The sequence below is a fragment of the Sciurus carolinensis genome, chromosome 7 (assembly GCF_902686445.1).
Source record: "Sciurus carolinensis chromosome 7, mSciCar1.2, whole genome shotgun sequence".
Taxonomy (NCBI): domain Eukaryota; kingdom Metazoa; phylum Chordata; class Mammalia; order Rodentia; family Sciuridae; genus Sciurus; species Sciurus carolinensis.
Window position 1 is genome coordinate 41,846,754 of NC_062219.1, and position 26,085 is coordinate 41,872,838.

General features: G+C 34.9%; 1 protein-coding gene across 2 annotated transcripts in view; it reads right to left on the reverse strand.

Annotated features, from left to right (window-relative positions):
- Positions 1–25,271, reverse strand: part of Pkib (cAMP-dependent protein kinase inhibitor beta) — a 100,408-nt gene extending 75,137 nt beyond the window's left edge. Inside the window, exon 1 of one of the 2 annotated variants that reach the window (XM_047557174.1) lies at positions 24,915–25,271. The gene's annotated coding sequence lies outside the window, so the exon portion shown is untranslated. The remainder of the gene's footprint in view (positions 1–24,914) is intronic. The other variant, XM_047557173.1, reaches the window with a different exon arrangement.
- Between the last annotated feature and the right edge of the window lie 814 nt (positions 25,272–26,085).

Here is a 26,085-nt window from a genome sequence, read left to right on the forward strand (position 1 = left end):
TTAAATGTCCCTGTTTTAAACCTAATAGTATGGAAAACAATCTAGTTATTTTCATTTCCATATATATTTTTTGTTTTGGTACCAAGGATTGAATCCAGAGACACTTAATCTCTGAGCCACATCCCAGGTTCATTTTTAATTTGTTTTGAGACAGGGTCTCTCTAAGTTGCTTAGACCCTTGCTAAGTTGCTGAGGCTTGCTTGGAACTTGTGATCCTCCTGCCTCAGCCTCCTGAGCTGCTGGGCTTATAGGCTTGTACCACTGTGCCTGCAATGTCTATATATACTTTTGATAGAGGTGGCTACAACTGATCACCGAGTAAATAAGGGCCCCTTTTACTCAGACAGTCTACATACTGGAGAAGATGCATAGTAAATACTTAGTTGTCTAAGATGAGAAAACTGTAGGTTTTGTTTGTGTTGTTTGTTTTTGTTTGTTTCATTTTATGGAGATCATCTGTTCATTTTCCCCCTAAGTGCAATGCTGGTAATGTTAATATTCCTCTGCTTGTATGTGCTAACTTTATTCAGAGCAGGAGGATCTAGTTTTAAATTATGTATATAGGGATTTGTGCTGTCACCAGTCTTCTCTCCCTCTTTCTAACAAACCATCAAATTCTGCTCTCCAGGCGTATCGTGTTCATCCTATAGCCCACTCTTGCAGTTCCATTCACACGGCACCATCTAGTCTATTCTCCCCACCCATACCTTCCCCCATCCATCAATTCTTAGAGACTATGACATCCGTCACTATGCTCCCTGGTCTGAGACAGTCATCTTCCTATCCAGTTTCTGCAGGCCATTCACATAAGTACAGTAACTGAAATTTTAATTTGTATGAAATCCAAGAATTATGTATAGTGATATTTCACTATAATTCTCAAATAAGATATCCTTTTTTCCCATGTCAACAGCATTAGACACTCACTATTTCAAGTGTGCTTCTCACATTTTCTGTGGCTTTCAAGAGAGACAATTTGAAAAAAAAAAAAAAAAAAACTCCTAAGGGCATGTAACACAGGTGCAGGGACACTGAATAAGTGCAGGTTTCAATTCATTCATTTATCAGCTGTTTTGAGGCCTCATCTCTTTTCCTATAGGTAAATGACAAAATCTTGCTCATAAAGTGGTCATGGTAATATTTATCCTGCCTCTCTCTCCAGGTTGCTCTGGGATTCAAAGATCACATATAATAAGTAGTGAATATGTAGTTACTTCTCTCTTCTTGAAGAGCAGCAAAATAAAAACTTGCTTCTCTTGCTTAGTACTAGATTTAGTCTGAGAGCCTAGAAAGGTATCTGCTCATCACACAACAAAGTCTTACAATCCCTTTTAGGAATGTAATGTTTTAGCTTCCAGAGAAAAATAATACCCAAAGCAGTATACTCCAATATATTTGAATTTCAAAGACACCCTGAATCTGAAAGGGAAAGAACAAACACCATATGATCTCACTCAAACATGGAATCTAAAAAAGTTGATCTTATGGAAATCAAGAGTAGAATGAGAGTTATTGGAGGTTAGGGAGAGTAGGGAAAGGCGTAAGGACATGGGCGCAGTAAGTAGGGGAAATAAATTCTGGTGTTCTACTGCACAGAGGGTGGCCATACCTAACGATGATGTTTTCAGTATTTTTTAAAAACTAGAAGAGAGAATTTGAAATGTTCTCACTACAAATGTTTCAGGTGGAGAGGCTAATTACCCTGCTTTGGCTATTATACAATGTATACTTATGTCAAAACATCAAATTGGACCCTATGAATATGTACAGTTCATTAAATGTCAATTCAATATAAAACTTTAAAAGGTGAAAAAAGGAAAGGGGGTTCAAACAGTAACAAGTTTAAATTTACTGAACTTTACATTTAACTAAAACAACCCAGATGTCATTTGTGACATAAATATTAAGTCATCTCCTTAAAACCTCCAGAATATGGACTTCAGACATTACTGAACACTTTCACAAAGGAAATATGTACCTATTCTTGGTCACTGTGTTATAAGTTTTTAACTGAAGAAATGTAGAGTGTACAGAATAGGATGCTTGCTGTGCTTCTAAAGAGGTAATGAAAGATATCAACTCAAATGGCATTTCATACATAATTAGTACTATGACCTCAGCTCAAAGAAGTTTTCATTTTAGATTAAAAAACAAATGCTGCCAATCCATTTTTCCCTCCCATCAATTCTTGACCCTTCATGAACATTCTAACCTGCTGGTTTCCAAGTAATTTTATATAGCTTTTGGGTGACGAATGGTTGAAATGGATGAAACTAATTGACCACTCTCTTTATATCTCTACAGCTTTATATCACTTGATAGTTAACCAACAGGTTATTAAAGATCATAAACTGAAAAAGAAAAGATAAGCCATATCTATGTAGCTTTAATTTTAGCAAGTTAATGTATTAAAATAGCTACTTTAATAGCAATTTGTTGTTGTTGTTCTTGTATACATGATAGTAGAGTACAATTTGACATATTTATACAATCATGGAATACATCTTATTCTAATTAGGGTCCCAGTCTTGTGGTGCAGAGATTCACTGTGGTGATTCATATATGTACATAGGAAAGTTATGTCAGATTCATTCCACTATCTTTTCCTATTCCTATTCCTGTCTCCACTTTTTTAGTTGTAGAAAAATGCCTGCAACAAAACTTACCATTTTTAAAGATACAGTTCAGTATTGTTAGTATAAGTATATTCACATTATTGTGAAACTAATCTCCAGAACTTTTTTATCTTGCAAAACTGAAACTCTATACCCATGAAACCACCGCCTCCATTTCCCCCTGCTCTCCATCACCCCCTAGTAACCACCATTCTGCTTTCTGTTTTCAATGATTTTGACTACTCTAGATATTTTATGTAGGTGGAATCATATAGTATTTGTCTTTTTGTGACTGGCTGATTTCATTTAGCATAATATCCTCAAAGTTTATCCATGCTGCAACATGTGTTAAAATTTAATTTTTGAAAGGTTGAATAATATCTTCAAAGTATATGTCACATTTTGTTTAGCCATTCATCCATCAATGGACACTTGAGTTGCTTGCATATTGCACTAAATATATTGTGAATAATGGTAGTGTTAACATAAAGCATACAAATATCTTTTGAAAACCCTGCTTTCAAATCTTTTGGATCTATGCCCAGAAGAGGACTTGCTGGATCATGTGATAATAGCACCATTTTTTTAAACTAAACTTTCTATTTTAGAATAATTTTAGATTTATGGAAAAAACTTGAAGATAGCATAGAAAGATTCTATATAATTTCACACCCAGCTTCCCCTACTATAAATATCTTACATTAGTATTGTACATTTGTCACAGTTTGTGAATCAACATTATGTCAACTAAAATCTATACTTTATATTGCCTTAGTTTTTGATGCTGTAGAATCTTATTCAGAAATACTGCATTACACCTAAACATCATGTCTCCTCCCACTGGACAGTTTTTAGACTTTCCTCATTTTTGATGACCTTGACAGTTTTGAGAAGTACTGACCAGGTATTTTGTAAAATGTCCTTCACCTTCCTTGTGATTAACCTGGGGTTGAGGGATTTCAGGAGGAAGACTACAGAGGATAGTGTATCAGATCAAGGGTACCATTATCAAGTGCATCATATCAAAGGTACCTAATATCAACATGATATCACTGTTGATGTTGACCTTACTGAAAAAGTATTCATTGGGATTCTCCACTGTAAAGTTGCTGTGCACCTACCCAACCCCTGCTGCTTTCCACTGTACTTTTTGGGAAGAAGTCACCATGTGTAGCCCCAAACTAAAGAATAAAGAGTTATTTTCCACTTCATTGAGGGTGGAGTATTTATATACTTATTTGAAATTCTGAACAAGAGATTTATTTCTTCTTTCCTATTTGTTTATTGGGTCCATTATCCATAAAAGCATGAAATCACAGATATTTTATACTTTGGATTATAATCCAGTAGTACCTTACTAAGTTATTCAAATTGTTCCATATTTGGCCATCAGGAACTCTTTCATTTGGCTCTTGAGCACTTTTTCTATTAATGCAACACATTGCATTGGAAATCATCACACAATATTTCAGTCTTGACCTACATTAGTATGTAGGTAATACAGCAGAGGAAAGATTTATCCAAGTACAATAGAAGAGGGAGAGTATGATGAGGTATGTGTAAAGGATGCTGGGTTGTGCTACCTGATGTCCCCTTTCAGACCAAGTCCCTCAATTTCCCAGCTGATAATAGTGCTGGTGGCTTATGGACCTCAAGCACTGCACTCAGACAAGAAGAGGTTATATACAGTTAATAGTCATCATGGGATGCAAAAAACTTGGCCTGTGCTGCTATCTCCACTTGGACTGATTCTAAGGATGTTTCCCAGCAGTTGAGCTCTTTCATGGAATGAGCTTTCCCCTTTACCCATGACTGTTTCCTGGATACACAATTGACACTAGATACCCTCAGGTAAGAGATGTAAGGGAGGAATAAGTACAATGTACACAAGCAACTGTAAAAGAAAGAATTTAAATTGTAAAAAATGTAATTATTTAGATCAGTCTAGGTTGTAAAACAAAAATCCTAAAAACCAGGCAGAAATGACTAAGATTGAATTTGTAAGCAATTAATTAAATCTGAGGATGTAGTCCAATAAAGCATGGCATATTCATAGGAAGAAATAGTATCTAATCAAAAGAAAACAAAAATTTCAATAGCTAACATTTATGCTAGCTATGGATGTACAAGGAATATACATTATTTTATTAAACCTTCACTACCACTATTAATATCTCCACATAAATGATAAAAATAAAGTTCACAAATATTCATCAATTTGAATTATAGATATAGGAAGCTCACTGAGGGGATTCAACCTTTGCTCTGTATTAGTCTTCAGTTCTATGCTATTCAACTCACTGAGAAGTCTTAAAGAATATATAATAATGTGGCATGGAAAATTTATCATGAAGTATTAAATGAAAGGACTGGATTGGATACATTTTATATAATCACAATTTTCTTTTTTAAAAGTACCTGTTAATCCCATATATAACAAAATATTAACAAGTTTTAAATAGAATGATTGTATGATTTTAATTCTTATTTTCTGTTTTGCAAATTAAATCATTTTCTTTTGTAATCAGAAATAAATTAATGATATTTTATAAAAAGAAGCATTAGTTTCTAATGACTATGATCATGATTCTGTCTTAGGTTGCTGGACAACTCTCTGCAAGACTGAAAGAGAATGAATGAAGGCCAGTAAGGATGTGTTGGGTCATGTGTTAAAATTTGTGACTTAAAGTTGGCAAATGAGAAAGATATATAAAGAATATTTACTAGACTCAATTATTGACATGGGTGAAGGGGAAGAGTCAAATATTTGAAAGCACAGGATATTTGAAAGCACATCCAGAAATAATTAGTATTCAGGGATAATTAGCAATGAAAGCTGAAAGGGACATGATGAGTTCAAATTAAGACATTCAAGATCAGTGTGTCTGATTCCACCAAGAAGAGCTTTTCCAATAGGCAAATGCAAATATACTCATTGATTGAATACAGGGAAGTAAATGAGGAAAAACTCTAAAAAGAGATGTGTTTGAATGCATGCATTTCAACATGCCAATGAAAGTATAGAAATTAAGTACAGAAAGAGCAGAGCAGAGTGCTAGGAATAAAGTTTACAGATGTTAAAATTTGATGAGATGAATGTTAATCAGTTTGGAGAGTTGAAATTTTTCTTGCTATTGCACAGGTGCAATCAGGTAAAGAAAAACTCCTTTCAATGAAGTATAATTTGTATTTGTAAGTTATTGTCCCATGTTAGAAATCTATAAGTTTGTTTACTCATTCATTCACAAAAAAGCAATACTTACTTAGTACCTTTTGTGCATAAGGCCTTGTAGAAGATGTGATAAACTCTGCTAGTTTAGGCCTCATTGGCTAGCAAATACCAAAAGAATAGTACAATGAGGCCACGTTAAAAAAAAATAATTCTGCTTCAGATCCTAGAGTGCACACATTTTCTTTTGCTTCCCCTAGCAGACACTTGGCCATCCTTAGAAGGCCCAAATGCTGCCTCTTTCATGAAGCTTTGGGAATTCCTGCAGCTAGCTTAGTCAAATCCCTAACCCTAAATCACTTTTTCCATAATTCTCTGTTGCTTTGTATTACAACTGCCTGAACAATGCAACCTGTGAGCAGTATTTTATTAATCTATCTCCAGGACTTAGACCATATACTGTAGGCATTTAGGAAGTGATTATTAAATGAAGAATTCACAATGAAAAGTTGTACCCCATTTGTGTGCAATGAATCAAAATGCAGTCTGTAAAAATAAAAAAGTAAATTTTTACAAATTCATACATCTTTACTTGCATTAGCAAAGGTATATCATACCTTTAAAATGAAGAGACTTTGCAAATGTGTTTTTTATATTCACTTGTTCTATGTAATTCCAAAAGGTTAAATTTATGCAATCAAAAATATGGAAAATTCAAGTATGTCACTTATGAGACTTCAAAAGAAAATTATTATTCTAATCAAATTTCCTTATTTACTCCTAAATTCCCTCTCATTGACCCTTGGTCTATTCACCTTTGTTTTTTTCCCCACTCTATATGATTGATTTCCACAATAGTAAAGGGTATTAAATTAAAGCTGGTAATTGCAACATTTTTAAAAGCTTGCATAGCTATCATATTATATAAAAAATTGCAAAACCTTGCCTTTTTCATTCATTGGTTCATATGAAAATATTATTGTCTACCATGTGGTAGATACCATAGAGGAAACATAGACCTATTTTAATCTATAGCTAGATTAGTTGATAAAAAATACACACAATGACCAAATTGCAAATTTTATCTAAGTGCCATACCTCTAAATTGCCTAAAAATAAATAATTAAATTACTAAAAGCCTTAGTAACTGAAGAATGAATTGAGAACAACTGATGAAAATTACTAAGAATCAGACATTCATGGTTCAGAAACATTTGTGGTTCAGAAACCAGTTAATACAAATCATTAAACATTTACTCTAATTCATGTAGAATGTGCATTGTACAATACTTTTACATTGCAATTTGGTAAAGTCTTAAAAATGTGGAAAATCTTTAACCCTGAAATCCCACTGTGAAATTTCTCTGACTCTTCAGGACCCCAGGATAGAACTCTTTTTAGTTTGTAGTGGTTCTTGTTGCTATTGGGAGAGAGAAAAGATAAAGGGATTTTTAACATTTAATAAATACTGTTCTGGGTCATAAATCTTGCTGAGCACTTTGCATTTTATTCCACTTAATCATCACAATTAATCTACTAAATTTTGGACCTTGCTCAAAGCTTAGAGAAATGTGATGTATCCCTAAGGTCATAATAAGGCCCCAAGCCAGGATTCAAGTTCAGCTCCATCTAACTCTAAAAATCTAATTATTTTTCTCTTATTACGAAATGGCTCTTTCTTGGTGTTTATTATTTTGCTTCATATCTCAAAGCTCTAAGAAATATGGGGTTGGGCATTTAACTTGACGATAGAGTGCTTGCCTAACCTGTTCAAGGCCCCAGGTTTGATCCCTAGTTCCATAATAAATAAGTAAATAAATAAAAAAATAAGAAATATAAATTTTTTGAGAAGTGACTCCAAAACAATTCATAACATTTATTTTCATGAGTTTGTCTTTTAACCACTTCTCCTTTCTTCATATCTCATACCAAGGAAAATGTACCTTCATGTCTCATACTACACAGAAACAATTTAAGAATACTAAATACTTGCTGGATATACTTTCATGTTTGTATAATTTGGATGGATATAAAAAATATTGATTAAAAAAGCTTCCTGGAATAGAACACAAGCCCAAAGAATAAACTAAGCAAATCTACTCACCCAAATGATTTTGTAGTCTTCACTCTCATATTTTCTCATCATTACAACTTAAAAACAAGTGTGTTATAGAGGAGAAATAATATGGTACCTAATGTATATTATAATGATTAAGAGTATACATTCTGAGGACAAACTTTCTGATTATAAATCTATACTGTGTACCTTTGACCAAGTTATTTAACCTTTCCTTACCACCCTCAACTTCCCTATATGCAAAATAACCTTAATAATGGTATCAACACAGAGTGGTTAGGAGGTTTAAATAACAAATTGAATACCAGTAACACAGAACAATGCCTGAACATACTGTGTTTAACATGTTTTAGATTTATGAATACTCATATAAGAAAGAAAGAATGCTATTGCCAGTGTTTTATATGATAGAAACAGAAGTCACTTAGGAAAAGATTTCACTATTACTATTAATATAATACATCAGTAATACTCTAATAGAATGGCCTTAGATACATTGATGTGCAACTATGTATATGTACAAAATAAATTTCTGTGTGTGAGGTTTGAGAGAAATCTTTAAGTTTCCAAGTATATATGAAAAGAAGTAAGACAGGTCTCTTAAAGAGGACCAATGAAAACAAAGAGATTCAGTTGTTCTAATGTATAAAAAGTATTATGTCTTGACCTTAAAACAATGTGCCTGAATCTTTAGGAGAAACCATTGTCAACTTTTAAATTCTAAAAGCAGAATTTAGCCCTTTTGAGAGGGCTAATTAGTTTCAAACTGCTAAATCACCTTTTAAAAAGTAATTTGTGTACTGTGCTAAATATTAAAAATAAAATAAGAAATGGTCCTGGTAAATTGCTATTTGGGGACTTTTCTATACAGAAAGAAAATTTAAGGCAGTATGTCAAATATTAGTGGCAAATTCTTGTGTTGACATTGAATCAAACATTTTACCATGCAGGTCCACTTAACAGAATTGAATTAGTTTGCTGGCTTTTCTCAAATGTAAATATTTGCTTTGGCTAAATAATGTTCATCGGGAACATTATATGTTCCATGCAGAATAGAGAAAAATTACATTTCATTGATTCAGAAAGCTTACCTTGCAACCAAGTCTGAAGGAGAGAGAAAATAGAATGAAAGTGTTTGAAATGAGAAATTTAGCTGCCATCACTACCTGCCTTACTCCAAGTTCATGTTTAATAAATTTACATCTGTAATTCCATAAATGGTTGCATGTTCATACAACATAAGTTATTGATTCTAAGGTCAGATACTTACTGCTAACAACTCTTCAACCTCTAAGGAGGCTTTGCCCCTGTCCAAGCTGTGCAGCTTCTCCCATGGGGGTAGGCCCAAAACTACTGTCAAACTCTCTGGGGGATGACAGGACACTAAAGAGCCCCTGGTTGCTTAGCAACAACCCCTATGACTGCTCTGCAAGGACTGCTAGGCAACAGCTGTGTTTGACCCAGCTGTTCCCAAGTGCACTCCCAGCTCAATGGCTAAGAGGGCCAGGTTCACAGGAGGCCAAGGGGCTCCTGCTCCAGTAAGTGACTAGTTACATAATCTGCATACATATTTCTCAGAATGCTCTTCAACTGTCACTAAATAAAAATCAGAGTAGAGCTAGTTCCTACCCTGAAGGGTACCCTTTAAAGTATCCTTGATTTAAACTCTCTCCTTGGAGGTTTAAAGAAGCTGACAGAAAAACTAAAGCATCAGAATCAAAATCTGTGACCAAAAAATGTCTTAAGTTTAAAAAAAAAGAAAAAAGAATATCATGAAGTCACATTTATCAAATCACATTTAGAATATGACTTTCAAATCTTCATAATTTCAAAGAATTTTTTTATTTAGTTATTTTCTGTTCATAAGTGAAGAAGCAGGGAAAACATAAGAGTTAAATCACCTCTTAAGGAAAACCTGTAGCTAAGGTATTTGAACACATAACTATTTCAGTACAGAAATTTCTAAGAAGGTCCTTAAATTCTTAGCTACAATTAAACCCATATTTACATCTTCAGTTTCAACATTTTCATAGTTTCACATCCTAAAATTCAAAAAAATCTAATCATATTTTTTCCATCCATAACTGATTTACACCTTAGAAGGCAACCACCCAATTAAGCAATCTATGAATTTACCCACTCAAAACATGAGTCCGGCCCTGCCCACATATCCCTTACCTCTGTGATAGGGGAAGAGGCATGTGCTCAGAGGTACATGCACTGTCAGCCAGTACATACCACAGCATAAATAAGATTCCATTACCCCCTTAATTCAAAACTTTCTATCAAGTCTAACCATATCTAGCATACTATGAAAGGCAATTCTAAATCTCTTTCTTATCCAGCTTCCAGCCACATCTCTTGCTGCTATCCCACTGAGTACATACTTCATTGTGTTGACTTAATTATGTTTCTTAAATATATTATGCAAGTCTCATTTTTCCTCCCTGGACACTCTCCCCTTTGCCTGACAAACTAGTGGTTATCTTTCAAGATCTGACAATAACACCACCCCCACCAAGCAACTGGCCCTGATTTTAAGATTACTTATCCTCTGAACATGCTCATACTTGATTCATATTGCTATGGTGACTTTAGTCACAATGTTTTCCAGTTATTTACCTACCCAATATTAATCCTCTGTCTCTTCAATGACCGGGACCTTGTTCTGTAAAGCTGACCTGGCATATTCCATGACAGTAGGAGGGTGTTTATTTTATAATTTATTAATGGTTCTAAGCAAAATTAGAAAATATATGAGGATTGTGCATCTTTTCATTTTTAACCTCTTCAACCTATCAGGAGGTCATTACCCAATATCAGAGATGGGAGATAAAGTAAGTCACCAAAAACTAAAAATTCAATCTTCTGACTATTGGTCTTGTCTTCTTATTTCTAAACTAAAATGAGTAATTATAGTTAAGTAATCAAATACCCCTATCGTGACCTAATTCATCCAGTAAGAAGGTTAAGAATAAGAATAATCAGATTTCCTGTCTTTTTTTTTTTTTTTTTTTTTTTTTTGGTTCTGCGAATTTGAACCAAGGACCTTGCATATGCGAGACAATAGCTCTTCCACTGAGCTGCATCCCCAGCCCATGTTCCTTATATTATAAGCATGACAACATGAAACTGAAGGGAGTTATGTGTTTAGGTAACCAAATCACCAAAGGCTGGTCTGGATCCATTCTGATCAGTAACTATTAAAGCGAATTTTGTATATCTAGTTCATGCAGGAATTTTTGGTGCAACTAAAATAGGGGCAATAATACAACAACCAATTTAGAGCTAACTAAAAACCAAGAAAAAGTTATCCTAATTTGAAAACCTCCTAAAAATTCACAATGTTTTACTCAACATCTGCCGCTCTCAAAATACTAACTGAAATATTAAATTAAATGAGCAAATGATGCACAAAAGACTATGAATGTAGCAGCCAAACATAACATCACAAATTTACTCAACCTTTTCCTTTACCACCTCAGGAGATAGAGATACAAGTCCCCATTTTCATGTTTTTCTGGGACTTCTTAATATCATGCATATGTATAATCTTATTGCCAATTATTTTTACATTAGCAGTAATATGATTATCTAAGATAAACCAATCTACACACATTCTAATCAGTGGAAATCTGAAAAAACAACCTCTTTATGTAGAGAAACTAAGGGAGAACTCATAGTCAATTATGAGTGTGTGCGAAGGTTGTGCTTCTTCAACCAGGAAGCTAGTACTGTGGAGAATATTGTACTATGCCTTAGAGTACTCACAATAACAGAATAAAGTTTGTAGGCAATTTTACTTGATAGTGTGAGTCTTAAAATATTATTTATATACTAAGATAAAATAGACACATTTTGATGTAGAATACAAATATGTATATAAATTCATAAGATTAATGTAAAATTCAAAAGAGATTTTGTCTCTTTTGTGGAGAATTTTGCCTATAAATTTAATTATGTCTGTAGATTTCTGGGAATTCTTTGGTGAAGAAGAGCAAGAATCCCATTTTTGTGTGTGTACCTCCTCCCTAGGTAATGTTAAGGGGTAGATTTCTTCTTAGATGTACACATATTCACACATACACACACACACACACTCACACACATTGCCTTGGCTTTAGCCTATCATCACTACATTTAAACTCAATGAGCTACCCCATTTAGATATATTACTTATTTTTAATTTCAGTTTAACCTTTAAGACATCTTTTTTTAAATTTCAAGACAAAAATCTTTATCTTTCTCATATTAGTCTTAAATCTGCAGGTCTAAGACTCACAGAACCTTACAGAACCAATCTAAACCCATGGCCATGATACTTGGAATTATAGGGAGGAATTCTTAGTCTATTATAAACAGAAAATTCTTAGTCTATAAACATACCCGTGTTTATCCACATATCAACAACACGTTAAAATAATTTTTGATTCATAAAGAACAATACTGATTAAATGATTCCCCAAAACATTCAAAGATGACCACTAGCTATAAATTTAAACCCAAAGTCTTCACCCTGATGTTTAAAGCCTTCGACTACAGCCCCATCTATCTTTCTACCCTTATCTCCTACTAGCCCCTCAAATTCTACAAAGCTTTGTCTAATTCTTTTCTGTTTTAGTACCTTTGCTCATTCTTTCTGCCCTCATTCAGAATGTTTTATCCACTTGTGTAAATTCTATCAGTCCTTCAAGACCCATTCCAATTACTACATCTTCTGTACCATTTTTTGAGTTAGCCTCAAAGTTCATCTTCCTCTTAAATCCCAACACTACTTCTTTCATGGAACCTATTACACTCTGCCTTGAAGGACAGTTGTGTGTGTTACCTTCCCTCAACTTACTGAAACAGATGAAATTCTAAGTACCTTATAAAAAAGATGAAGTCCCACTCATTCCTATATGTACTACATCATGGAAAGTAAATGCCTGCATCTAGGAGGATGCTTTTTAATAGGCATTTGTTTATGAGTTCAGCTAACTTTTCATCTCAAAGATGCATGTACTGACTTCCAGAATTCCTTTAAAACTTAAAGGACATCTGTAACCACCCTCAGAGAGTAATCTGAAAATGAATGGGTACATGTAGTATTAAAATATGAAATTCTAGGCTTTATTTAGAAACATACAGGAACTTTTTTCAATGTGATGATTTCACAGGAAGAACTGAAATCATATTATTCATACTGGTAAAATCATGTTGAGAAAAAACTGAAATCTCAAGAAATTAAGAGGGCTGGGGAGATAGCTCAGTTGGTAGAGTGCTTGCCTCGCAAGCATAAGGCCATGGGTTCAATCTCCAGTACCAAAAAAAAAAAAAAAAGAAATTAAGAGACTTTCCCAGGGTCATGTGATTAATTAAAAACTAAGTAGGTTATACAATAAAGTTTCTAATTTCCAGTTTATTTTATTCATTTTTATTACCAGCGTGATTTTCCCCCACTATTTTATTTCTTTAATTATTTATTTATTTTTCAATTTTTACAGACTGTATTTTGATTCATTGTACACAAATGGGGTACATAATTTCAATTCTATTGTTGTACATGATGCAATCATACCTCTGGTATAATCATACATGTACATAGGGTAATGATATTGGTCTCATTCCATTGTCTTTCCTTCCCCCGACCTCTTCCCCACCCCTCAATTCCCTCTACACAATCCAACGTTTTTTCCCCACTATTATTTTCCAAATTATAATAGTATCAAAAATGTTTTCTCAAATATTAGCTGTAAAAAATAAATATATTAAAAGGAAAGATTCCCTTCTTTCTTGTTATTTTTCTTCAAAATATTTTGAATGTGGATAATTTAAAATAAAAGTCATTAGTGAATAAGAGGATTATACTGAACAAGATTTATTTATACAAAACTTATTTTGCAACTTAAACTACAAAGAATACAGACAGGAATCAGGATATTAAAATATATTGCTATTCAGTCAAAATAAATATTGTAAAAACATCTGCTAATGATGCTTACAGTTTTACACATAACACAGTCGAAAGGTTTAATCAGAGCCTGTTTATGCTTCTCTTTTTTTTTTTAATTCATTTGTCACTAGTTTTCAGGTCAGTAGTAAATATCTTTATCTGTTCAACACTACCCTTTGGAAAACCTTCCCTTCTCTCACTGTTTGATTTGATTGTTTCCAAAAATGATAAGAACCAGACCAGACAAATCAGCACTTCAACTGTCCCTAGTCACAGTGATTGTTCAGAAGTGGTGTGACTCACATGTGCCTGGCAGGCTTATTACATTTTCCCAACCACAGCAATTGCTTCAAGGATGGGCTCATAATGCAAGTTGGTCCATTCTAGGATTTGCTCCAAAGTCACTAAGCACAGACACACTTGACACACTTTTTCTTTGAATTTGTACATGAGTATTTAGCTCTGGAATTGTCAGTAGCTATTGTCTCACAAACCAGAGCTTAAAAATGAAGCCAAGTAGAACAGTAGATTCAACAAGGAAAACATGTCTTTATAAAATAAACTCCAGATCAAGCTGTGACTAAAGACTAGGTATTTCAGTTACATAAATCTGATAATTTTCTCCATTCTCTTTATGCCCATTTGCTGTGGATTTCCTATCATGAGTTAACTATAATAACTATAATATTCCTAACAAATGTGCTTAACTGTCAGAGTTTCTCAGCATCCAAGAGCTTTAAAAAAGTAATATAGAGAGAAAACAGTTAAGAGATAACATACTTGAGACAAAACAACAGCAAAAAGCTTAAAAATGAAGATGAATACAGATGACTTTGCCTTTTAAAAAATACTTAAAATTGCAAAACTTTCAAAAGTGAGTGGTCTTTATGTCAGTATCTTACTTCTAACAGCATCCTGGGAAACACCTTAGTCCCAGGAAAAACAGGATATTTAGCCATGCTAAGTTGAAACATAAAGATATTTGCATTGATTTGCATTAACAAGAAGAGAAGCGGTCACTGGGTCATGGAGGACTCAGGCAGGTGGTAGTAAGGCTGTGAGGTTGCTTTGGTTGGTAGGAAAGAAGATAGTAGAAAACTAGTCAGAAGTACACACAGTGAAGTTCCCCGCTGACTTGTGCTAATAGAAATATGTAATCCACTGAAAAACATCTTACTCCAATCACTAAGAGCAAAGAGAATGAAAATAGTTGAGTTAATGAAAATAGTCATCCTAATCAAACCAAAGGATAAGCGTGAATCCTTCAAAAAGGTAGAGATAATGGTCTAGGGGGGACATTTGGAAGTATTGAGAGCATGTGACCCTCTCTCTACACTGAGATTCATGAAATATGGAAAAATAAGCAGTCTCTGATATTCTTGTTGGTTCTAGTGGAAGTAGGATACTCCAGGAAGAGTTGAATGTCAGGGAAGGGGTGGGGGTGAATACATAGGGGAGTTTATTGTGACAGAGGGCATAATGCAATGGTTTTGAAGGAAGAATTTAAAAGGAGGAATTGTACCAGGGGATGAGGCAGAAAAATTATAAAATAAAATTTCAAGAGAAAAAGAAGGGAAAATGATTGGATAAATGATAAAAAAGAGAGATTTGATTTATATATTCCAAAACCAATAATGTGGAAATTAAAGAAACTAGAAACTATAATAGGAGATGCAGATATTCTATTCCTTCTGGGACTGAAGTGGTAAAAGACATGTAAATCAAGGTAGCTTAGTGAGGCTGGAATCAGGAGCAAAAAAGGTGACAAGAAAGCATGTGGGTGGAATGTCTGTCACTATGGTCAGAAAGGTGAGATCCATGGCAGGTGAGAGGTTGAGGGGGCAGGGGATGCTATTTCAAATCAGTGAAGAAAGAGTCAACTACAGAACAAATGGAGTTAAAAATAATAATAAATTTAGATCACTGTTTTATTCCTTCCTAAAATAACTTTCAAGGGATCAAAATTTCAAAGAGAAAAGACATCGAAAGTACTACAAGCAAATGTAGATTGACAATTTTGCAATTGGGAAAGGAATTCTAAAACTTCACAAAGTCAGAGATAATGTGAGAATAAATTGATAGATTTGACATTCATAATCAACTAAATATATACAAAGCAAAGCATCCTAAATAATTTGTGGTTAAAAAAAAGAGAAGCTGATTAAAAATCACAGCATAACAGACAAGCAAAGTGCTAATATCCTAACAAATAAAAATGAGTTATTCATAAAAATCAATCCAAAATGTTCAATACACATATTACCTAACTCAAAATATTCAGCCTACCAGTCAAAATAAAATGAAATATGTACTATTTTTCCCACCAATTTATAAATATAATATTTTTAAACCTATATTGGTATGTTAGTAAAAAATGTTACTTTGAGGGTAAGTTGCAGACTTTCCAAAAATAAATTTTGCAAAATGTAATAAAAATCCTCAAAAAATTAATATCCTTTGGTCAGGCAATCTTGTCTAAAAATGTATTCAAAGAAAATAATATAGGTACAAATTATATAAAATCATTAACAGCATTATCTACTATGATATTGCTTATAAAGCTGAATGTGGTAATATTCTGCATATCTTAGAACAGGAGATTCATTAGATAGTTTAATAGAACACTATGCATCCCTTAAGTCTGTAATTTACTACACTCGGAAGATGATTTATTAAGTGGGAAACAGGGTATATGTTGTGATATAAATTTTGTTTTTTAAAAAGCTACCTATATGAAAGAATTATTTTATAATTTTACTTCTAACTGGCAGACCAACGAAATAAAAGTAGATTTTATTCTTTTTCAAATATTATTCTAAAATTTCTGACTTCATTGCAATGTGTATTATCACAGAAACACTTTCAAAATTTGAAAGTTTAAAAGTTTGTGATATTTTAAGTGACCAGTACTACTTGCCTAGAATCTATGATTCTTGGTGAAGAATTGAATTACAAACACATGCTACATGTAAAAACTGCTGAAGTTTAAAGTAGTGTATTTTTATGGTTTAGGTAATTTTTTATTTTTATTTTCTTATTTCTGTGTTAAATCAATGACTACTACAGGCACAGTGAAATTAGAATGCAGCCTTTCAGCAAACTGGAAATGCAAGTTTTCTCATGCCCTTAATACCTAGAATTTATCTAGCTAAGAAGTGTTTTATAGGACACTTCATATAAAAGGAAAAGTATTATTACTTTTTTTTCTTTTCTTTTTTTTTTTTTCCCCCAATCTGCTGGTGATGTGGAATCTGCCTGTAATTCCATTTATTCAGTAAGTTAAGTGAGATTGCTTAAGCCCAGGTTTTCAGGATCAACCTGGTTAACCTAGTGAGACCCACATCAATAAATTAATTCATTCATTAAATCTGCTGTTTCTACTCATTTTTACTCTGGCAGTAGCAATTGTAAGAGGAAAAAAGCAGGATACAAACCATGCATTGTTATTATAACTAATGTTAAAATATATTCTTACAAATGTGCAAAAACTGGAAGATAGCCAGAATTGAAATGATCAATTTTGAATGTTAGAAATAAAAAATTTAGATATACCTAATATTGGGATAGTTTTATGATTAAAAGTTAAGAAGTAAGCTAACAAATAAACCTTTAACTATCCTTGTGTAAAATAATTTGAGATGTCCTTAGGTATAACCTAAACTATTGTCCTTAGACTTAACTTACATTTCTTATGGACTATATTGTGATAAAACCTACAAATGAATCAATTGACAGCAAGATGAATAATAATTTTTGACAGATAATATGAAATTTTTCAACAGTTGATACAAATTAAAACATTTTTAAAGAACTGGTAAGAATAAAAGCCTAACAGTAAAAAAATGTTTTGTTTCCTATAGTTTTTTAGTTAAAAAAAAGGGGGTATATTTTCCCTTTCAAGGAATTCAAAGCTAGAACTCCAAATGGACTTCTCAGAGTTGGAATAAACTATGCTAAGATTTACTTGGAGCTTGATATCATTTGGCAAAAATCCACAAACATCTTGTGGAACTGACCCAGATCTACCCTGTTGGGAAGGTACTCCTCACTTCCCCTGAAACTTTCTCCAGTCCTTCCCTGAAGGAATGAATAAAAACTAATGAATGAGACTGGTCTCGTTTCCTCCTCATCAAATCTGTATAGGGTAAATGAATGGAAAACCTTAAATGATTTAGTTTTTTCAGAGGTGTAGGCCTTTGGCCATGGGAGTATACAGTAGATGTGCTGCCCAAGTTATCATGTTACTTTTTGCAATCATCTTTACAACTCACGCTGAGGATGAAAGCTGAGCATGTGCCACACTCCACAGTGGCTGTTAAGAATATCCAATATAAGTGAATGAGCTGTGCATTTTATTCAGTTTGAGTTACAATGATCAAATGACTGGGGATTTATGCACTAATCAAATCTGAGCCCTGATATTTTCTATTAAATGACTTTGGACACTCTCTTCATCTACTCATCTGGAAAACAGAGCCATAATACCAACACCACAAGTTGGAGAATAAATGAAACACATAAAAAAAGACTTAGTTTGAGTCCTGGCAAGTTGCTTAGTAAATAGTAGTTAACCTTTTTTAAACATACACAGTAATTTCTATGGAAAGAATAAAATAACTACTCTTTCATTGAAAAAATTCAAACTTCTCTTCCAAATTGAAAAGCATACTATATGTATAGGATCTCCACTTTTGCTCTTAATCCAATTCCTCCTTTGGAAAACAGCTCTGTGAATTATCTTTTCTGTACTACCAGCCTCTCCCCCACTAATGAGTCCTTTATGGCAGCTAAAGAGAAAATCAAGGCTCTCCTTTAAACATTATGTAGAAGTTCATTTGATCCTGTGTCCTGACCCTCTTCCCTACCCAACTTTCTCCTCCATCAGAATAATGCTGGATGAGTGCTCAACACTAGTTGATTCCATTTCCTTGCTTTCCATTTCCTTCTTTCTCCTCCCAATTCATAAAGCCATTTGTCAAATCAAAAGTTCTTTTAACCCTTGTCCTATTTCCTTTTATGACTATGACCTGTTGATCATGTCACACATTTTGAAGCTCTACAACACACTGGTTGCTATGACAATGTTCTTTCTAGCTTCTTCTCTAGGGCTTCTAGTTCTCATTCTATGTGCTTACCATTGAAGGTATCACCATTGTATTTACTTCATTCATGCCAATGTCAATTAAATCTAGATCTCCTGAGTTTCTTATTCAACAGCCTCTTGAACATCTTACTTCTGATTTGTCTTTCACTCATCATCCTCTTTGATATCTACTGTATTTGTTTCCTAAGTTTGCTGTAACAAATTATCACAAAATAAGTGGCTAAATACAACAGAAATTTATTTTCACATAGTTCAGGAGACTAGCAATTCAAAACCAAGTTGTTAGCAGAGCTGATTCCTTCTTCTAGATGCAGAGGAAGAATCTCTTCCATGCCTCCTCATTCTTAGTTTCTGGTTGTAGACAGTGAACCTTGGCATCCTGTGATTTAAAGTTGCATAACTCCCATCTCTACCTCCATCGTCACAAGTTCATCTTCCTTCTATGTATCTCTCTCTTTGAGTAAAAGCCCTCCTTATTCCAGTATGACCTCATCCTAACTAGTTGCATCTGCAGTGACCCTATTTCTAAGTAAGGTCACATTCTGAGGTTCTGGAAATGACGCAAATTTGGGAGAGACAGAATATAGGACACCTCCCATTCTCATATTGCCATGTTCATAAGTAGTGCCAGCTTACAACCACAAACCAAGAATCTGAGAAATATTCTTCACTATCCCTTCTTCCCTATAACATCATATCCCAGATATCACTAAGCTTAATTATTTTCAGGTCCAGATATTTCTGGAATGTGAATATTCTTCATTCCTCATTCTGTTGCTCTAACTCACTCCTTAGAAACACTTGCTTGAACATCTAAACAGTCTGTTGAATATCCCTCAAAACTAACCTCTTCAGAAATGCAACAGCAAATGTATGGATATATACAGTATCATGGAATGGTTGAAAGAGAAATAGGGTGGGTTCTTTTTTTTTCTGATTTTCTAACTTTTCACTACTATGAAAAGTTCCGCTTCTGTACTACAATGCCACAGAACTATGATGGATATCCTTCTTGAGGAATAGAGGAACTAAGAGGCAGAACAGCTTCTGTGGAAGCAGCAGCCTTTGTAACTTCTTCTTTTGACTTGATAGATTCTTTACAAAACTTACAAATGTGACAAAATTCATCATGCCTATCATCTGGCTTTTTATTAGATTTCCAGGCCTCTTTGAGAAAACCAGAAAAAAGGAACTTATTTCAGCATTTTGAGATTTAATATTATACCTGACTCCAGAGGCTCTATGATAGAAGTAATTAATTTCATTTATAAAATAAACAATATAATAAACCAATGTAATCACCTGAGTTATAAGCCACCCTTGTTTATACACACACACTGATCTTAAGAATGGTGTTTTCTTCTCAAGATGTATTATTTCAGCCCATCAAAATTAGTCTAGAAGTAAATCATTTTGTGATTACTAAAACATAAGCATGCTTGGGGAGACTACTAACTCTTTCCTGTCTTCTATGGTTTTAATCCTGAAGCTATCACACCGGGCCTCAGTATCCCCCTTTATCTCACTCCCCAAAATGAAAAACTGTAGTTACCAATGCTGATTCCCCCATGCCATGGAGATGAGCTTCCTCCTTCATCAGCATGGCAGATCTTAGGGCTTATAAGAAAGTCAAGACTATGGGAAGGAAGAATCCAGGAAGGTGTCTGGCTCCGTTTTAACTGTTTGTGGATTCTTTTGTTGCTGTTCTTTCAAACAAGTGAACTCTCTTCTCCAAGAAAGAACACAATTCTTGGACACAGTCATATCCTTAAGACTAGGAATGACTGGAGGACACAAATCCACTTTGCTCTGTAAAGTCTGCAGCATGAACCATACCTGGGAAGATTCATAAAACTGCTTTTTGCACTTGAGAACTGGAACAAAATACACATTTCTTTTAAGTAAAAAGTAGAATATCTATCTACCTGATTTTTCAAAACAGTTGTGCTTTTCTTTATCCTTTTTTTCTTTACTTTTTTCTTTTTTTGTACCAGGAACTAGATCCAAGGGCACTTAACCACTGAGCCACGTCCCAGCCCTTCTTATATTTTATTTTGAGATAGGGTCTCACTAAGTTATTTAAGGTCATGCTAAATTGCTGAGGCTTACAATCCTCCTGCCTCAGCCTCTCGAGCTGCTGGGATTACAGGATGTGCCACCATGCCCGGTTTTAATCTATAATTCTTTTTATTGAATGTCACTAACCATGATTTAACAAGTACATGGAACATACTAAAATATTTGAAACCAACAGGATTTAAAAGAGCACATACTAATTGAAGAATTTTAAAACAGGAAAGTCAGAATCCTGGGTTTCTCCCTAATATGTGATTTTTGTAAATGTAATCACTGAATCTTGGTTCTTAGATGTCCATGTCTACCATTAGGATATATTTAGTTATAATTAGTAGAATATATATGGCATCATGTTAAGGTAGTTTTTTTATCATAGGGTTTTTTGTTTGCTTTTGATGTTCAGAAGGAATAGTTTTTTTCCTAATTCAATCAAAATTTTGCATTCAAAGTATTTGCTGTCAAGCCATTCAGGGTCAATGTTCATCAACATCTTGAAATACAATTTTCAAATTGCTCTCATACTAATTTTCAATGGAAACTTAGTCTTGATTAAACCTGACTCACTCTTACTTAGCATTAAAAAAACCTTAAGCAAAAAATATTACTGAGAAACATAGCAACATTTTTTAAAAATTTGTTTGCTATACTTGAGCTCTAAATTTGAAAGGAAGTGAACTGTTTTCTCTCAACTCCCTCTCGACATACATATAAAATCACATTTGATTCACTAAGAAGCCTTCATTCCTCTAGAACTTTCTACATTTTGTATATATATAATTTCTACCAAAAATCATTTTATGATGTTCTTTAAAGGTTAGACACAAGTCTAGTATACAACCAAGATATTCCACTCCTAAGTATCCATCCAAGAGAAATGAAAACCTATGATATAACAAAGACTTGCATGTGATGTGCATGATTCATAATAGCCCCACATAGGAAATATTACAAATTCCCATCAATTGTAAATAGCAAAACTATGGTCTATGCGTACAATGAAAACTTACTTGGCAATAAAAAAGAATGAAATACTGACACATACTACAATATAAATGAACCTCAAAAACATCATGCTAAGTGAATGAAGCCATAAACAAAAGAACATATATTATTCTATTTATATGAAATATTCAGAAAAGGCAAATCTGTAGAAACTTAAAGGAAATTAATGGTTGCCTAGAGCTAGGGGAAGAACAGTGACTATAAATAGGCATGAGCCATCTTAAAAGCGATGAAAATATCCTACAATTAGATTTTTATGGTAGTTTTACAACTTGAATGTTGTTATAAAAATCATTGATAGGGGTGAGTGTCTCAAAATCATTTGCCTGTAGAAGGGGGTACATTGTATGATTTGTAAATTTGCAAATTATACCTCAAATTTGTAAAAAAACAATCTGTAATGCAAACTGCAACTGTAATTATTAGGAAAATTAAGTTGATTGATTATCAATGTAAACATTGGTCAGGTTAAAACTGACCAATGAAGAGAAAAAAATCCTTTAACAGAAACAAAACTAGTCACAATTTTTAATATTCTGAATAACATAGTCTATTATTAATTTGATAATTTTATAGAAGATTAAAAAAATCAACTACTAAAAACTTTTCTCCAATTTTTTTGTCTCAAAGTTACACTTTGATTCAAAATTGAATCATTTGTACTTCCTAGAACACCTTTTTAGAAAGGAACTCTTTTAAGATACTGTCAGTAAGAGGGCATTGAAAAATACTTAACAAACTCACAGGAAACAAGTTTTTTAATTTTTAAAAATTGTATACCACAGAAACAACATGTATCCTATTTGTTTACAATAAAAATAAATTAAAAAAAAGAATATCCATAGACCCTGGGGAGTATTGATTTCATCCCCTATAAAATGCCAATTATCAACTAAACATCCATACGGGAGACTAGTTAAAGCATAGTCACACAATGGAATACTACAGATCCATATAAAAGAATTAGGAATTTCTCTGAGCACCAATATGGAAAAAATCTCCAGGCAATGTCGGGAATTGAGAAGAGTAAAGAACACGATCTGCATCCACTTGTCAGTGAAACAACTTTGAAAGAATATCAAGAAATTAATGAAGCGACTCACCCCAGGGATGGGAGACAGTATAGACTGGGGACAGGAGTGGGAGGGAGATATAATTATTTTTATAAATTTTCAACTTTTAAAAAGGTAGGTATCACATGAAAACACAGAAATTTAAAAGTAAAAACCGAAATTTAAAAATAAAAAAAAAATTGTATACCAACTGCATTTTGATTCATTGTACACAAATGGGGTACATCATTTCATTTCTACGGTTGTGCACCATATAGACTCATACCATTCGTGTAATCATAAAAAAACCAAAGGAAACAAGCTTTTGAAAAATGCTGATCTAACTACCTTGATCCAGTACCTACTGGCCTGGTGTTCCAGTGCTTCCTGTGAGCTTTATGGTCATCAGTTTTTATTTTAATAATTCAAATTCTGTGCTTTTTGAACATTAAATTCCAGGGAGACATTTTCAAACCTGTGGCAATGTCTGTAAGAAGGAAGGTATCTTATGAGAGAGAAAGTGGACAGATGGATTTTGAACCTAAAAGTATGCAGAGAAATGCAATACTTCAAGAGTAATTCTAAACTGGACGTGGTGGCGCACACCTGTAATCCCAGCAACTAGGGAGACTGAGGCAGGAAAAATCACCAGTTCAAAGCCAGCCTCAGCAATTTAGCAAAGCCCTAAACAACTTAGCAAGACCCTGTCCAGGTAAAATATTAAAAAGGGCTTGGGGCTGTGGTTCAGTGGTAAAGTGCCCGTGGGTTTAATCCCTGGTTGGAAAATAGAAATGTAATTCTAATCCATTTTCAATATCCGGCCATTGATTATTGTTTTAGTTTTATATATATATATATATATATATATATATATATATATATATATATATATTTTTTTTTTTTTTTTTTTATAAGTGAGTGTTTAAATGGTCATCAGCTTTGACAAGGACCTACACAGTCCTGCACAGACTCCAATTAACACCACTACCTTCAGGGACGAGGGTATTTCAGTGATTCCCTGGTGCCTGGCTCCTGCCTAGCGCTTCTCTGAAGGATGAGTTACGCAGGCTGCACTTTTAGGGACAAGTGCTACCAAGACCTGACGATCTACGGTCTCAACTTTAATTGGGAAGGGACTTGTGGACCCGGGAACTGGGTAAAACAGGGTCATCTGCCCTAAGAAGGCATCTTCAGGAACTTCCACAAAGAACCGAAGCAGCAGCAGCTTCCGGGAACCCAGGACCTCTGCCCCTTCCTCCCCTGAGACCACCTTGCACTCAGGTCCCTCTTCCGCTGCCGCCCGGGGTCTTAGAAGAAGGGAAAAATCCGAGCGCTACAGGGGACCCTTGAGGCCAGCCGGTTTACTCACCCACATATTCTACCAAGAATGGACAGAAACCAGTAGGATAAGGTGACTTCGCTAAAGTCACACGGCTAGCTAGCCGCTGGCAGAGCCGGTTAGGACGCGTATCTCTGCTGACCCCGTGGCCGCTGGCTGCCTGGGGCTTAGACAGCGCTGCCCAACTAAAACGACGTGGCATTGCTGGCGCAAGAGGGAAGGGCTCAGCAACTCGTAACAGGAGGTTACCAATACCCACCTTCAGTGCGAGTGAGCTAAAAGCAGATGACCAGATATCCCGGATTACGCCTGTTGACCTGAACAACTCCTTTCACTCTAAAAGTACCCTGGCTAGCAGTTCAAGATGTGGTCGACCTAGTAAGAGACCTCTGCTTTGATTTCCCCAAGCTGTTGCAGATCCGGCGGAAAATAAGAAAGTTGCACTTAGTATATCGCTTGCTCAGTCTCCCCGATTCCCCACGTCCCTTTCTTCCACCTTTTCATTAGAGACAGCGATTCCCGTTCCTGGTCCTCCAGGTACTTACCAGCCGCGCGCAGAGATGCCGGCGTTTCCTGGGCCAGGTCCTCTAGCGCTAGGGCTCTCCCAGGCTCTCTGCGACCAGTAGCTGCGACGCGGGCTCTAGCTCACTGCCGCCTCTTCAGTCCACCAGACTGTGGCCGCGTCTGAGTTGCTGGGCTAGGGAGCAGCCAGGCGGTGGCGGCGATTTGTGGGGCGGAGGGAGCGACCGGGTCCCGCCCCCCGCAGCAAAGGAGGCTCTACTACCCGTGACCTGCCCTGGGAGCACAACTGGCTACCGCAGAGCTTCCCAGGGCAAGCGTGACAGTGGCTCTTCCCTGCTGGCAACTGCGGGAAAGCTCCTTTTCCTGCGTGCAAGCACGTTAACAGACGACTAACTAATCATCCACGATCGTCACAGAACCCGTGTCTTCCCCGCCTGCCACTCCCAGTTCCCCTGGGTGACTGGTGAGGCTCTGTAAGAATTTGTTGGCTATGATTGCGGAAATTTCGCACCTCTAGTTGCTCAGCTCACTGGCGCTACGTGCTGTTTTTGGTAGACTGATTTGTAAGCGCCCCTAGGGTTTGGGCCCCAGGTGCCATACTTTTGTCCTTTGCTCTAATCGTGGATATTTGGAGAAGATAGAACTAGGACTGTGCATAGTTTTCTTATCTGCACCTGGAATCTGGGTCTTCGTGTTTATTAAGTTTTTATTGCCAGACTGGGAAGCAAAATATAATGCGAGACTTTTTTTATGGAAAGAAACACGGGGTTCTATGCATATCCGGTTTGGCGTTTAGGTTCTCACTAAAGAAAATAAAGTCCTTACTATTGTGGTCTCTTTTTGCCCTTTAAAAGCCTTAGGAAATGGATGACCATGCTGCTAATAAAATTAAGAAGTTCTCTCCTTGAGAAAGTGGTTTCTCATTGAAGTCCTGAGATCTCTAATATCCTTAGAGTCGTAATTATTATTCAGGCTTCTCAACATTATTAATCTGCTCATTTGCACTCTATGGCTTCCTGGAACTCAAGGCCTATGATACTTGACACTTCCTTAGTGAGTATTTACAAATTCCCCTTTTAGGCAAAGGCCATGTGTAACATGAAAATACGTAATTAGGAAAATATTCACTTAAAGTATAATTAGGTTATTTAAATTCTTTAGTATTCATAACCCCACAATGTAATAATAATTATC